At 45.9% G+C, this 16,312-nt stretch overlaps 1 protein-coding gene across 1 annotated transcript in view; it reads left to right on the forward strand.

The window, feature by feature from the left end:
- Window positions 1-236: 236 nt before the first annotated feature.
- Window positions 237-16,312, forward strand: part of ARB2A (ARB2 cotranscriptional regulator A) — a 317,755-nt gene continuing 301,679 nt past the window's right edge. Inside the window, exon 1 of the mRNA XM_069881093.1 lies at window positions 237-319. The gene's annotated coding sequence lies outside the window, so the exon portion shown is untranslated. The remainder of the gene's footprint in view (window positions 320-16,312) is intronic.

Consider the following 16,312-nt stretch of genomic DNA (forward strand, 5'->3'; position numbering starts at 1 on the left):
GCTTTGCAGCCGGCTCTCGGCCTGGCCTCGCATTGGAGACGGGGAAAGGCTGCGAACAGAGGCGGCTCGCGAAAAAGCCACCTCTGTTCAGCACAGATGGCACCGAACACAACTCTGAGCGCCTGCGAGACCCCGTTTGGAGGAAAACACGCCGTAGGACCGCGGCCAGAAAGCAGCCACCGGCCCAACCCTCACACGGGGCGAACCCCGCCCCGCCCCCACCGCGCTTCCGGGTTCCCCGGTGACGTCACGGCGCGCGGACCCGGAAGCGTCGCGGGCGGCGCCCGGACCGGAGGCTCCGCCGAGCCCGGCCCGCCAGGTACGTGCGGGACCGCCCCGCGCGGCCCGGACCCGCTCCAGAGCCTGCTGCTGTCACAGGTCCCGGCCCCATTCCTGGTGGTATTCCCAGTCCCACTCTTGTTCCCGTTGCCATTCCTCGTCCCGTTCCCGTTCCTCGTCCCGTTCCTCATCTCGTTCACTTTCCCAATCCTTTGCCACTTCCTTGTCTCGTTCCCAGTCCCGGTCCCCTTCCCATTCCCGTTCGTCGCCCTGTTCCCATTCTCATCTCATTCCCTTTCCCAATCCTTTGCCCCTTCATCGTCCCATTCCCAATCCCATTTCTTGTCCCGTTCCCGTTCCTCGTCCTGTTCCCATTCCTCATCCCATTCCCCTTCCCAATCCTTTGCCTGTTCCTCTTCCCATTCCTTTTCCCAATCCTTTGCCCTTTCCTCGTCCCATTCCTCACCCTGTTCCCATTCCCAGTCCTTTGCCCCTTCCTTGTCCCGTTCCTGGTCATGTTCCTATTCCCAGTCTCATTCTTTTTCTTGGTTCAATTCCCAGTTGTGTCCCCGATCCCAGTCCCAGTCCCCTTCCACTTCTTGGTCTCGTTCCTAACCTGATTCCCCTTCCTAGTCTCTTTCCCAGTTCTGCCCCCATTCCCATTCCTAGTCCTGTTCCCATTTTCAGCCCTGTTCCCATTCCTAATCCTGTTCCTGAACTTTTTCCTGTTTTCAATCTCAGTCCAGGTCCTGTTCCCAGTCCCAGTCTTGTTCCTGTTCCTGTTCACATTCACATTCCCAGTCCCATTCCCGTTCCTGTTCCCCTTCTTAGTCCCATTCCCAGTCCTGTTGCAGTTCACGTTCCCAGTCCCATTCCCATTCCAATTTCCATTTTGGTTCTCATTTCTGGTTCCGGTTCCATTCCCAGTCCCATTCAGTCCCTGTTCCCAGTCCTGTTCCCATTCCTAATCCCAGTCCCATTCTGGGTCCTGTTCCTAGTTGTGTTCGCTGTCCTGGTCCCAGACCTGGTCCTAGCCCTATTCCCTTTCCTAGTCTTGATCCCAGTCCCGGTCTCTTGCTTTCCCTGCAGCTGCTGCAGCTCCTGAGCCACCTTCTTCAGTGGCAAACAGAGCAGAAACAGGGGAAAACAGTTGCAATTTCCACTTTTCTAATTAATTTCTTTCCCAAAATGTGTGCTGACAGAGGCTGAGGTTGTTGTGGTTGTTCACAGACAAGAGAGCCTGTCCAGAGAGACTGTGGCTGTCCCATCCCTGGAGGTGTTCAAGGCCAAGTTGGATGGGGCTTTGAGCAACTTGATCCAGTGGGAGGTGTCCCTGCCCCTGGCAGGGGGTTGGAACTGGGTGGGCTCAGAGGTCCCTTCCAATCCAAACCATTCTGTGATTCTGTGATTGAGACTCCAAGGCGATCTTATTGCGGCCTTTGTTACTTAAAGAGGTTTGATAAGAAAGATCATAGAATGGTAGAATGCCAGGTTGGAAAGAGCGTCAAGGATCATCTGGTCCAACCTCTTTAGGTGATCTATAGTTTGAATGAGATGGCCCAGAACCCTGTCAAGGTGAGCCTGAAAGTGGCCAGTGTAGGGGAAATCTAAAGATGGGGGGGAAACTTTTTAGCAGGATCTGAAACAATGGGACAATGGGGGGTGGTTTTGAACTGAAAGAGGAGAGGTTTGAACTAGGTATTGGTAAAAAATTTTTCATGCTGAAGGCGGTGAAACAATGATCCAGGTTGCCCAGAGAGGTGATGGAAGCCCCATCCCTGAAAAGATTCAAGGTCAGGTTGGATGGGCCTTCAAGCAACCTGGTTGAGTTGAAGATGTCCCTGCTTATTGCAAGGGAGTTGGGCTGGGTGACCTTCATGGTCCCTTCCAACCCAAACTATTCTATGACTTCCATGGCTGTTTGGTGTTTCCAGCTGTTCCTACCAATCCAGATATGCCAGGTTTCCCTACTCCCAAGCCCAGCCTTCCCACACATGACAACAGGTACAATATGAGCATTCCATCCCAACATAACCATGGTTGTCATTGCCAGTGCCACTTTCTCAGCGCTGTCCAATGACAAACAACTTCTTGGAGTGAAGTTTCTCGTAGTTGGTCTGGTGGCTTGAGAAGCTGCATGGAATATTTCTCATTTCTGCATTACCCTGATGTGAATGTTGGGAGATATTCTTTCATTTTAAGTTATTACTGTTAGTTGGGTTTGGTATGATTGTGAGATAACTGCGTTCTTTATTCAGAAGGATCAGATGTTGCACATCCACAGCTCCTTCCAAAAAACCCACATGCTTTGCTTTTTAAAGAAATGTTGGCTTCTTTTTTCTTTCAAAGATGATTTGATTGAGAATGTGCTGCTTTCCTTACAGGTAGTTAACGTTTGGCCGTGGTGTGGCATGAGCGAGGCTGCTCAGTTGCCTCTAAACCTGCTCAAGAAGTCTTCGCGAAGTGTAGCATCTGCTTCATCCATCTCTGCAGGAAGTTGTTGGCTCAGGTAGGAGGTTTGAATAAGGAGGTAATAGTGCTTGTTCAGGTCATAACCATTTTGGGTGAAAGAGATGTTATAAAATCAACTGCATTTCTAAGGCTAACAGGATATGTCTGGTCTGAACTGAATAGCGACATGGTGACACAGTCATGAGTAGGATGATCACAACATTTGAAGAAGCATAAATAGCACAGTGCAGTGAAAAGGTGGAGTCCTTATTGTAATCAGTATTTTCTAGGCATTGTTAATTAGACACTGGGTGAAGGAGGGTGGCAGCACGTTGTGCTACCCATGTTAAAGCTGCCGATTGGTAGTGTATTGGATGGAGAATGCCTTCAGGGTGTGAAAATTATGTACTTTGTAGTTGTGTAGGAAAGCTAAAAATGCCTTTGTGCAGGGAAAACTGAAATCTTGGTGGTGGGAGATACTTAACACTTTGGAAGGTGTCACAGAATGGTACCAATTGCCTGGTACCAGTTGCCTGCAGGAAAGCTGTGGAGGGCCCTTTTGTCAGGGAGTGCATGGATAGGACGAGGGAGAACGGTTTTATGTTGAAACAGGGGAGATTTAGATGAGATCTTAAGAAGAAATGTTTTTCTATGTGGGTGGGGAGGTGCTGGCACAAGTTGCCCAGAGAAGTCAGGGAGGGACTTCTACAAGGGCATGGAATGATAGGTTGAGGGGGAATGGAAGTAAATTGGAAGGGTAAAGATTTAGATTAGACGTCAGGAAGAAATTATTCACAATAAGAGTAGTGAGGCAGTGGCACAGGTTGCCCAGAGCAGTCGTGGCTCCCTCATCCCTAGATGTGTTCCCTAGAAGTGTTCAAGGCCAGGTTGGATGGGGCTTGGAGAAGGGGGTTTGGAACTGGATGGGCTTTAAGGCCTCTTTCAACTCAATTAATTCCATGATTCTATGACGATTCTATGAAAGTACAGGAATCATGTCTGTTTGTGCTCCTCTGAGTTTGAAATTCAACAGGTCTGGTGTTCTGAGTGTTTTAAATATTATTTTGCTTTCTTTAAAGAGAAAACACTTTCTGTTCTTGTGAGAGTGCTGCTTTTCACAGGGTCTCTGTCAGAAGCCCCAGACAGTGGCAGTGCCCATTACTGAAGCTGCTGCTGTATTTTTCACCCTGTGTGCACCGCTGGTGTTAGTTTGGGCTGTCCCAAGCCTGCCTTGCTCCACACATGGAGGCAGAGGTAACATTCATAGTATTTTAGCTGACCTGACTCTCTTTGTCTGAAATAGGTTAGCATAGGAAGGAGATGAAATCTTCCAGCAGGCCGGCAGTGCTAAGCAGCTGGAGACAGACAAGGGCGTCATCATTTCAGAAGCATAGTGGACTCTCAAGAGTGTGGTCTGCATTTCTGAAATACCTTTAATTATTGGAGTTTTCTCACCAATGCCTGTTTTCTTCAGATTGCTTTTTCAGTGATGGTAGCCAATTATGACTAATATGTTAATCTGCTAGTTCATTTGGCTGTGGTTTTACTGAATTGCCTTTTATGTACCAGTTAGCTAATTTTTGGGAGAGCTTCACCTTGTAATTATTCAGTGGGGATTTATCTGTTAGTCTCTTTTCTTTTAAGTTCACAGCCTGATTGTTTTCTTCCCCGTGAAGACTCAGCACTGACTTTGGAGGTTTTGTCCGTTCCAGGCTCTATAGAAAAAGTTCTGAATGTGACTCTATTGCTGGTACTTTGTATTTGACTCACTGTTCCTTTAGGGAACAATGTGCTGTGGTGGCTGAGGGTTTTTTTTTTTAGATTTACAATAGATTCCTGGAATTCTTTGAAGTAAAACAACATACAAAGAATGAATGGATATCTCTTACTTTTCTCCACTTGCTTACTGGAACCAGATTGGTTAACAGTGAGCATGAAAATATCTGCTTATGAAATGTAACACTGCCCTATGAGGGTTTCTTTTTGTGCCTTAGAAGAGACCTTTTTTACTCTATGTAAGTGTGATTGTACATATCTCTGCTCAGCCTGTAGATCAGTGTCACAGATCGTCTCTGAGTGGAATTCCTGAGGTGCAGATTGATGGGTTTAAAGTGCTTATTTGTCATGGATGTTGTTCGATGTTGTAAGTGCTGCAGTTAGGATGTGTGTTAGGTATATATACACACTTTTTTTATATTTGATAGGAAGACTCTGGAACGAGTACTACAAGAACTCTGTGTTTAACCAGTCACAACATTCCTTACACTGTTCTTGTAGTGTGACCAAGCTTTGTTGGTAAGTGATCTGGTGGAAGGTGCCCCTGCCCATGGCAGCAGTGTTGGAACTGGATGATCTTTAAGGTCCCTTCCAACTCAAACCATTCCAGAATTCTATAAAAAGCTACAGTATTCTGTTTGTGATGATCCTTTGCTTTTATGCTCGGCTCCCAACAGATACTCATTAGTGCCAGTTTTGGTAGCTCACAAGCTCTCATCGTACTCGGAGACTTCAACCACCCTGACATATGCTGGAGAAGTAACATGGCAAGCTGTAGGCAACCCAGGAGACTCCTGGAGTGCATTGAGGATAACTTCTTAAGTAGAGACCCCCGCGTGAGGGGGTGCAATACTGGATCTGATTGTCACTAATACAAGTGAGCTCATCAGCAACATTAGGATCGGAGGCAGCCCAGGCTGCAGTGATCATGCAGTGGTGCAGTTCAAGGTCCGGAAGCGTAGGGGACAGGTGAGGAGTATAGTCAGGACCTTAAATTTCAGGAAAGCAGACTTCCAGCTCTTCAAGGAGTTACTCAGTAGGACCCCCTGGAACATGGTCCTTGAGGACAAAGGAGCAGAACAGAGCTGGCAAATATTTAAGAATGCTTTCCATGAGGCACAGGAGCACTCAGTCCCCATTTGTAGGAAATCAGGCAGGAAAGGGAAGAGACCAGCATGGCTGAGTTGAGACCTGCTGGTCAAACTCAAGAACAAGAGGGAACTGCACAGGCAGTGCAAGCAGGGACAGGGAACCTGGGATGTGTATAGGGACTGTGGGAGACTGAACCCATGCAGGTACCCTGGACAATATCACAGACAATCAATATGATTGGAAAGCGAGTCATTTATTAGCAAGCAAGCAAGCCTTTTTGTACTTTCCTGCTATCTTGTCTGATTTTTATGTAATGCTTGGCTAAAGCCCAGAGTTTCCGCTAGTAGTTTTTGTATAAGTAGTCTTGCACGTAGACTGTCTTCTTGTTCTCATGCTGTAGCTGCTTCTCAACCTTGATGTATTCCAAACTTCTCCCTAACAACCTGGTAAGGCCACATCGTTAGACCAGCATATATTCCCACAAGGGACACTGCCCGGTTGTGTAGGGGTGAGGTCAAGAAGGCCCAGGTGTACCTGTAGCTGGACTTGGCAGGGGAGGTGAAGACCAACAATAAGGGCTTCTACAGATACGCCAATCAAAAGATGAAGGTTAAAGAGAACGTACCCCCACTGATGGTTGGGAAAAGTGACCTCGTGTCAACAGATGGGGAGAAGGCTGAGGTACTTAACAAACGTTTTGCCTCAGTCTTCAATGAAAACCGCTCTCCTCACCTCTCCTGGGTTATGGGACAGCAAGATGGTGACCAGGGGGGTAAACCCCCTCCCACAATAGAGGAGGATCAGGTTCATGACCACCTGAGGAACCCAAACATCTATAAGTCTATGGCACCTGATGAGATGCATCCCAGAGTCCTGAGGGAATTGGCTGATGTGGTTGTCAAGCTATGATAATTGAAAAGTCATGGCAATCAGGAGAAGTCTCTGGTGACTGGAAGAAGGGTAACGTTGTGCCCATTTTTAAAAAGGGCAGAAAAGACCACCCTGGGAACTACTGACCTGTCAGCCTCACCTCTGCACCTGGGAAGATCATAGAACAGATCCAACTTGGGGTTGCCAGTTGATGAGAAGCTCAACATGAGCTGGTAGTGTGCGGTCACAGTCCAGAAGGCCAACTGTATCCTGGGCTGCATCAAAAGAAGTGTGGCCAGCAGGTCATGGGAGATGATTCCTCTCTTGTGAGACCTCATCGAGAGTACTGTGTCCAGTTCTAGAATCCTCAGCATAAGTAGGATGTAGAACTGTTGGAATGGGTCCAGAGGAGAGCTACAAAGATGATCAGAAGGCTGGAGCACCTCTGCTATGAGGCCAGGCTGAGAGAGTTGAGATTGTTCAGCCTGGAGAAGAGAAGGCTCCGAGGAGATCTTATAGCAACCTTCCAGTACGTGAAGGGGGCCTGTAAGAAAGCTGGGGAGGGACTGTTCACAAAGGCTCATAGTGATAGGACTAGGGGCAATGGCTATGAACTGGAAAGGGGCAGATTTAGCCTAGACATGAGGAATAATTTCTTCCCTATGAGAGTGGTAAGGTGCTGGCCCAGGTTGCCCAGGGAAGCTGTGGATGCCCCATCGCTGGATGTGTTCAAGGCTACGTTGGACAGGGCCTTGGACAGCCTGATCTAGTGGGAGGTATCCCTGACCATCGCAGTGAGTTTGGAACTAGAAGATCTTTAAGGTCCCTTCCAGCCAAAACTATTCTATGATTCTGTGGTTTTTTGATGACTGACTCCTTATGGATTTTAGGCTGGGATCCACAAGTTGTTCCCCTCCAGCTGTGGACAGAGGGTGCCTGGGGTGTGAATTCATAGCCTGTTCCCATTGTGTCCGCACCGCTGAAAGCGGCAATATCCCTCTCATCTTCCTTCCCCATGTGTCCTGGCCCTGTGGAGGTCAGCTGACTGCATCGTGAGCCTGGTAAGGAAGCTGATCCAGCTGATGCAGAACAAGAGGTATAAACTACTCTTTTCTTATTGCATCAGCTCACTGACTTGCAGTTGTGCAATGATTGCTGTCAAGCACTGGAATAGGCTGCCCAGGGAAATGGTGCAGTCTCCATCCCTGAAGGGATTTAAAAGCCATGTGGATGTGGCAGTTAGGGACATGGTTTAGTGATGGAGTTGGCCGTGTGAGGTTAAGGGTTGGACTAAATGATCTTAAAGGTGTTTTCCAACCCATATGATTTCGTAATTCTGTGATTCCATTCTATAAGAAGGGATGTGGGACTGCTGTTGGGGTGGAGAAGATGGAAGAAGGAGAAAGGAAGGACCATTTCCTCTCAACATGTTATGTTCCTACAGGCTTGAGCAGATAATGGGTGTGCAGCCTGAGTCACCTTGTACTTAAAATGACTGCAGATGAAAGCCTCTCCACTGGCTTTCTGAGCAGTCTGCTCCCATGAGTTAATTATTAATGGTACTGCTGATGGGGATGGCGTGCTATTCTGTGGGCCGGTGCTGTCTTTGTATAGCTGGTTTTGTTCCTGTTATGCTCTCCTGGAGAGTGTCAACTCTCTGCTCGATGGGACCTCTCTGGCACTGCAGTTAATACTCTGTTGAGTGGGTATCCAAAGAGGAATGATGAACCATGTATCAGGCTAATTTTAGGTGTCTCTGCTTTACAGCTACTATAGTTTCTCTGTTCTAACAGCTTGCTATGGCCCAACAGAAATTGAAGGGAACCAGTCTTTGCTAAGCCTGCTATATAGACATCTGAGTCTTGGAAGTCTTGACTGTGACTTCTTACCTGTGTCTTAACAACTGTTAACTGTTAATTGTTAACAACTTAACAAGTGTCTGAATCCAGTATATTTGGTACAGTGGTAAATTTAGGAAACTGTTCTATCAGCAAATAGGGCTTTTTCTCATGTCAGTAAGTGAAAGAAAATGTTCTTTATCATATCTCTCGAAAGAGGGGTGATAGATAAGACAAAAATCAGCCTAACACATTGTTGGTTGGGCTGCACATGAGCCAGTTCTGGTTTTGACTGGAAGCACAGTTGTACCAGAAAGACCAGTAATGGTGAATGTTCATAGAATCATGTTTGGTTTGGTAGGGATCTCAGAGCCCATCCAGTTCAAATCCCCTGTCACGGGCAGGGACACTTCTCACTGGATGAGGGTGCTCAAAGCCCTATCTAACCTGGCCTTGAACACCTCCAGGGATGGGGCAGAAACAGCTTCCCTGGGCAACCTGAACCAGTGCTTCACCAACCTCACAGTGAAGAATTTCTTCCTAATGTTTAATCTAAATCTTCCCCCTTCCAATTTAAAGCTGTTTGCCCTCATCCTATCACTCCAGTCCCGTGTTAAAAGTCACTCCCCTTCTTTCCTGGAGCCCCTTTCAGTGCTGGATGCTGCTCTAAGGTCTCGCAGATCCTTCTTTCCAGGCTGAACAGCCCCAACCCTCTCAGCCTGTCCTCAACAGAGGTGCTCCAGCTCTCTGATCATCTCCGTGGTCTACTCTGGACCCATTCCAGGAGTTCCATATGCTTCTTATTTTGGGGATTCCAGAACTGGACACAGGGCTCCAGGTGGAGTCTCATGAGAGCAGAGAAGTAGAATTCCCTCCCTCACACTGCTGGCCACACTTCTTTTCATGCAGCCCTGGACACAGTTCACCTTTGGGGCTGTGAGCACACCCTGCCAGCCTATGTGAAGCTTCTCCCCTAGCACCACAAGTCCTCAGGGCTACTCTCAATCACATTACCTCCCAGCCTGTATTGAAGCCGTGGATTGCCTCGACTGAGGTGCAGGACCTTGCCCTTGGCCTTGTTGAACCTCATGAGGTTCACACAGGCCAACTTCTCCAGCTTGTCCAGGTCCCTCTGGATGACATCCTGTCCTTCTGGTGTGACAACCTCACCACTCAACGTTGATGAATGTTGGTGTTGATGTTTCTTGATGCTTGTGCATTTAAAGTCAGACCTGTCATATTAACGTTGTTAAGGTTTTTGCATGTTTCAGTTTTTCATAAGGAAGTTTTCTTGTTTTCTGCCAATTTCAGGTCAAGATTTAAGCTAAATATTTTTTGAGAGGGACATTCTGAAAAATGTTTTTGACTGTATTGAAAATATTTTTGATTACTTTAAGTACCCCTAGGCATCTCCAAGATGTAGATAAGAAATATGGAATTTAGTAGTGAGATAGCTTTGGAAATTGTGAACTATTTCCCAAGACAGCTAGTCTGGATTTGTCTGAATTATAAGCTTCATAAAGTTGCCATTTTCCATTTGCAATTAAATCTTTTAAGATATTTGTTTTGAATCCTCCGGATGTTTGAGCTGCAGTGTACATACTCTGATGGCCTACTGAGCTTTCTTCACCGTGTCAGCTTTATGCAGGGTGCGTGACAAAAGCTCCTGGTGGGACACAGAAAAAATGAGCTCTCTTGTTTCCCGTCACTTCTTAACTGAGGTATATTTTGGTTTATGAACAGGCATAGTGGGCCACATTCCTGTTTTATTTCTGCTACATTCTGGGAGTAAGTAACTCAGTTGTTTGCAGCCATTGTGTGCAAACCTCTGTGCTCAAAAGGAAACTGTTCGGAGTTTTAGACTTGTTACTGCTCATCTGAGAAAATTGATGAGGCAATTCTGACTGATCGTGTTGTTGATGTGCCGGGTGCACTCCAGGTTTTCTGGAATATTACATCAAAGACCAACCCCAACAGATAACACAGTGGTTATAGTTTCTTTTAAAGTCCTGCATGCTGGGCTTCATAGACCCTCCAAATGCATGGTTGAGTGGATGTCATAGTTGTGTGTAGCACTGTTGGCATATAATACATGCAAATCTCAATCTTCTTGTTTAACTGATGAAGAAGCTAAACCATATTATTTCTTTCCATTCTTTCTTCATGTCCCAAGTGCTGGAGAATAGCCAAGCAACCTCAAAACTTGTTTTTCTAACAAACAAGTATGTAATTCCCTTTGCAGAACATGCTTGTTATAAACCCGTCTTGAGGAATAAGATGTTAAGTAAATGAATCATTGAATAGTTTGGCTTGTATGGGACCTTAAAAGATCATCCATTTCCAACCCCTGCCACGGGCAGGGACACCTCCCAGTGGATCAGGGGGCTCAAAGCCCCATCCAACGTGGCCTTGAACACCTCCAGCAATGGGGCCTTGAGCAGCTTGATCCAGTGGGAGTTGTCCCTGCCCATGGCAGGGGGATTGGAAGTGGATGGGCTTTGAGGACCCTTCCAACCTATGATTCTGTGGGACATCCATGACTTCTCTGGGCAACCTGTGCCAGGGCTTCCCCACCCTCACAGGACACCATTTCTCCCTAAGGTCTCATCTCAATCTCCCTTCTTTCAGCTGAAAACTGTTCCCATCATCCTTTCGCTGCACTCACTGATCAAGATCCCCTCTCCATCTTAATTAGATGGGAGTCGATCAAATGGACTGTATTTAAATAAAACCAGGCATCATGCTTGAAATCAAAACTGCAGTTATTTTCAAAGGAGAAATATGTTAACAGGAAGCCTTAGTAGGGAAAGAGCCATTGCTTAAAGGCATTATGGAAATATGGTGAAATGAAGGAAAAGTAGGTGTGCTCATTCACACAGTCTGTATCTCTTTGAAGAATAATAGTCTATGGAGTGAAAGACTACCTCCCCACTGAATCATACATTTAAATTCTGTGAAATAGAATCTGAACAACTGGGAATTGTGTATCTGGATGTGGATTACTCCTCCGCTGCAAGGCTGTGCAAACATAGCTGCCCACTTCCACACCAATGAGCAGCATTTCAGACCAGGCAGAGCCATCAAAACCTACAAAGGTATTATAAGTGTCAGCTGACATTTGATGTGTGCTAGTCAAGAGGTCAAAAATTAGTGGGGGTTTCTTGATAGTTTAGTTTAAATGTTGGCATTTTTGAATAGGAGGGTTTCACATATAGAATTAAAAACTATTGCCTATCACAATGGGAGTTTATTGAGTTCTGCTTCTGCTTTGGCCGTATTTCTTTCTTGCCTATGTTGGCAAATTGGGCTAAAAAGTTCTCAGGCAGCAGCCTGCCTTCTTCTGTCACCTCGGTTGTCCCAGGTAATGGACTGAAACTGAGATCTGATCAGTTAAAAGTATACTCTTACCAAAAAAAGAAGAAGAAAGGGAGTTAAACTCAGGTCAGGTCCCTGTTCTGGTTTAACTTGGGTCCAATTCTCTGAATGGGTTCGTTGTGCATTGCTAAAACAGTTCTGTTGGCACAGCTGAGAGGGCAACATGGGTGGTATGTGGGACTGCTTAAGTCATTCTTGTGAAGGTATGTTTGGGAATATGTCCTCTGATACCAAGACCAGGGGCAGAAATTGTCACCTGCCTGGATGAAGTAAAACACAGCTTTCCCTTGTGTTGTACTTAATATTTCTCACCCGAAGAAGTTGCCCTCAATTTTTAGATGTTTCAAGCACATTCCAGGAATGGCAGCATGAAAGCTCTGTGTTCTCTCACTTGGTGTCCTGTCCACTGTGATAATGACACTTTTCTTCCCAATAAGATGCAACAGATGCTAAACTATCACATTATGTGAGATTTCATAAAAAGCCCCAGCTAATGTCCTGGCTTGTGCCTTTTTCCTTAAGACATTCTTGCAGTGCTCCAGGCCTGTAGAGGAGAGGCAGGGGAGCTGCCTGGAGGAGAAGGACCTGAGGGTTCTGGTTGATAGTTGGTTGAACATGGGCCACCAGTGGCCTAGGTGGCTAAGAAGACCAATGGCATCTTGGACTGTAATAGAAACAGAGTGGCCAACAGGAGCAGGGAAGGGATTCTGCCCCTGGACTTGGCACTGGTGAGGCCACATCTTAAATCCTGTGTGCAGTTTTGGGCATCTCACTGCAAGAAGGACATTGAGATGCTGGATTGTGCCCAGAGAAGGGTAACAAAGTTGGTGAAGGATTTAGGGCACAATTCTTAGGAGGAGTGGATGAGGGAGCTTCGGTTGTTTAGTCTGGAGAAGAGGAGGCTGAGGGGAGACTTTGTCACTGTCTACAACTACCTGAAATGAGGTTGTAGTTAAGTATGTGCTAGTCCCTTCTGGTAGCCAGTGACAGGGCAAAGGAAAATTACCTCAAGATGCGCCAGGGGAGATTTGGGTTGAATATTAGGAGGAATTTCTTTACTGCAAGGGTTGTCAAGCATTGAAAGAGGCTGCCTAGGGAGGTGGTGGAGTCACCATCCCTGGAGGTATTTAAAAGATGAGTAGATGTTGTACCTGGGGACATGGACTAATGATGGACTTAGCAGGGCTGGACTGATGGTTGGACTTGATGATCTTAAAGGTCTTTTCCAAGCAAAACTGTTCTGTGAATCTCTGACATGATTTGCTGTTGTGAGTGACTCAGAAACAGGCAAGGACATTTTTAGCACACAGTGCCATTTGTTTTCCACTGTTGCTTTTTCTAAATAGGTTCTATGTCTTGATTTCTAGTGTTTCATTCATGTGAATCATCCCACCAGCTTCACTAATATCAGATAGGTGGAACGAATGTTCCTGCAGGAGTGCTTTCATTTCTTGTGCATTATCTTCCCAACATCATTCTGTGGGCAATTAAAGATTTTTTTAATAGTTTTTGTCTTTTCATTCTTTGTTCTGTTAGTTCTGTTCTCCTTGTCTTTCTTTCTGGTGAATATTTACGTAGTCATAAAAGTTACGATAAATCCATAAGGAGCAATTGTGAGAGGACTGCACCAAAATAACCAGAAGTTTGAATTATTGCCTGTGTAAGCTGGTTGGTTGAGGAAACAGGGAAAGGATGGAAGTAGGCTGGAGAAAGAGAGGCTTAGGGGAGACCTCGTTGTGGTTTACAGCTTCTTCACAAGGGAGGAGACGCTGATCTCTTCTCTCTGGCAACCAGTGATAGGACCTGCCGGAATGGCTGGAAGATACACTAGGACAGAGGGTTAGGCTGGGTGTCAGGAAAAGGTTCATCACTCAGAGGGTGGTGGAGCACTGGAATAGACCCCCAGGGAACCAGTCGTGGCACCGAGCCTGACAATACTGCAGAAGCATTTGGCCAGTGCCCTCAGACACACAGTGTAAATGTTGTGGTTGTCCTGTGCAGGGACAGGAATTGGACACAGTGATTCTTGTAGGTCCCTTCCAACTCAGAACATTCTATGGTTCTGTGAGGTGAGAAAGCCGGTTCCTCAATGCAGCCCATACCTGGGTTGCATTTTCTTGGGATGAGAGACAAAACCAGCACCTGGTTTGTATCAGACAGGAATGGAATTTTTGAAAGCTAGTAGCATGCTCCTTTGAGAAACTTAGGTTTTGTCTACCCAGTGATGTCCAGAGGAAACGTTTAAAAGAACATAGTTTAGAAAATTCCCAAGAATTGGGATCTTTAGAGAGTGCTACTAACAGGAATATGAGAAAGCATTATATGTGTGCTAGTATTAAACTGTCTTGTTTTCCAGAAAAGGAACATGGTGAAGATAATATAGTACTGTTAATTTATTTGCTTGTTCCTAATGGCATTTATCTGCTGGTCTGTAGCAGTATAGGATAGCAAATAGATGTCTCTTAATGCTTTACTTCATGGGAGATGTTGGTAGACCGCCTAAAAAATTTACTGTGAGGGTGGTGAACATAAGAATGAGGCCCAGAGAAGCTGTGGAATCACCATTGTTGCACATGTTCAGAACTTGACTGGACAAGCAGCCTGTTTTGATCAGACCTACTTTTTCAAGAGGCTGGACAAGTTGACCTCCAAAGGTCCCTTCCAGTATTACGGTGCCTCTGCATTGTGGATAAGAAACAGGTTACTTGGCAAGGTCTACTTACATGTCAAGTATCAACCTCAGTTTTACAATGTAAAATCTCCAGTGACGCTACTTGTACAAGGCATGCTGGGCCCTCTTTGTTGTTTGGATACATGTACCAGCACCACAGAACAACAGAACGTGCTTGTTCCACCAGGGAACTGTGCTGAGGATGACCAGTGCAAGTGGACAATGAGCAGTTTTATCTCAGGAAAATGCTCAGTGGCTTTGTTATTCCTGTGTTCATTCTGTAACAGCAGGATGCATGAAACCAGGGGACTGGAGTAGGGTGGACAAGAGGATGTTTGTAACAAGATGTTGGGTTGGCAGCATCTCTGTGAAAGCCCTTGAAATGAAAGGATGAACAAGGACACAGCTTGGGGAGGGAGTGGAATGGCACTAGAAGCTCTCAAGGTGGAATGAGGCCAAGTGGAACTGGGAGCTTGTGAGAGAAATATGAGAGGGTGATTGAAAGGCACTTAAATATGGGGGAGGAGGGATTTGAGGATGGAAGAAACATTAGGGTCATACTTAAAGCTGACAAGAGGAAGCCCAGACAAAAACCTGAATGGCTCCTTATCAAGTGAGCACCTTCATTCTGTGCCTTAACAAAGTCAGAAGTGCAATGGAAAAAACCCAAATGTGATTACGTCTTATCTTTGTTAATGATTTGGATGATGGTGATGTAGAGAGTACATTTATTAATTTCACAGGGAGTACCAGGCTGGGAGAGGATTCAAGTTCTGTGAAGAATAAATTTAGAACTTCAAATGGCTTAGAAAAATTAGAGAAACAAAATGTAAAAGAAATAATGCTGTTTAAAAGGACAAATGCAAAGTTCTGTGCTTAGATGAGACAGTTCCCTACATAAATACAAACCAGCAATAATTCCAGAAAAAAGAATCCCAGATTTTGAGGTGAATCATAGAATATGCGTCAGCAGTGCTGTGCTCTTTCAATAAGGGTAATTATTCTTCTGGGATGTATAGAAGGAACATATTTAAACATGCACTTCCTGGGCTATATTGAAAGTAGCGTGGCTAGCAGGGTGAGGGAGGGGATTCTCCGCCTTGATTCCACTCTCATGAGACCCCACCTGCAGTCCTGTGTGCAGTTCTGTGAACCGCAACATAAGGATTGTATGGAACAGTTGGATTGGGTCCTGAGGAGGCCACGAAGATGATGTGAGAGCTGGAGCACCTCTGCTATGAGGACAGGCTGAGAGAGTTGGGGTTGTTCAGCCTGGAGAAGAGAAGGCTCTGGGGAGACCGTAGAGCAGCTTCCAGTACCTGAAGGGGCCTGCAAGAAAGCTGGAGAGGGACTTTTTCCAAGGGCCTGTAACTGATAGAATGAGGGAGAATGGCTTTAAATTGGAAGGGGGAAGATTTAGATTAGACGTTAAGAAAAAATTCTTCATGATGGGAGAGTGGTGAAGCCCTGGCCTAGGTTGCCCAGAGTAGTGGTGGCTGCCCCTTCCCTGGAGGTGTTCAAGGCCAGGTTGGATGGGGCTTTGAGCAACCTGATCCAGTGGGAAGTGTCCCTGCCCATGACAGTGATAGGAATCAGACGATATTTGAAGTCCATTTCAACTCCAACTATTCTGTGATTCTATTCATTGAAGCACAATATGGACACTTTTTAAGGTTTTATTCTTCTGCAGGGTGATTTTAACCTGGTTGAAGGTGTTTTAGTGCACTTTAAAGAATGATTGTTGATAGAATGAGTAATATCCAGTGTTGTCAGCTTTCACAAATTTGTCATGGCTGTGGCTCTGGTGGTTTTGACAATTTCATGACGATAAATTTTGGCTGTTTCACGCAAATTGGGGAGTCAGAATCAGATATTCTTGAGAACTCAAAACTGAAAGCCCTGAGACCATGAGCTCTAATTCTTGCTCAGTCATGTGCTGCTGCTCATAATGATCCTCACA

Source organism: Phaenicophaeus curvirostris, chromosome Z (assembly GCF_032191515.1).
Source record: "Phaenicophaeus curvirostris isolate KB17595 chromosome Z, BPBGC_Pcur_1.0, whole genome shotgun sequence".
Classification (NCBI taxonomy): Eukaryota; Metazoa; Chordata; class Aves; order Cuculiformes; family Cuculidae; genus Phaenicophaeus; species Phaenicophaeus curvirostris.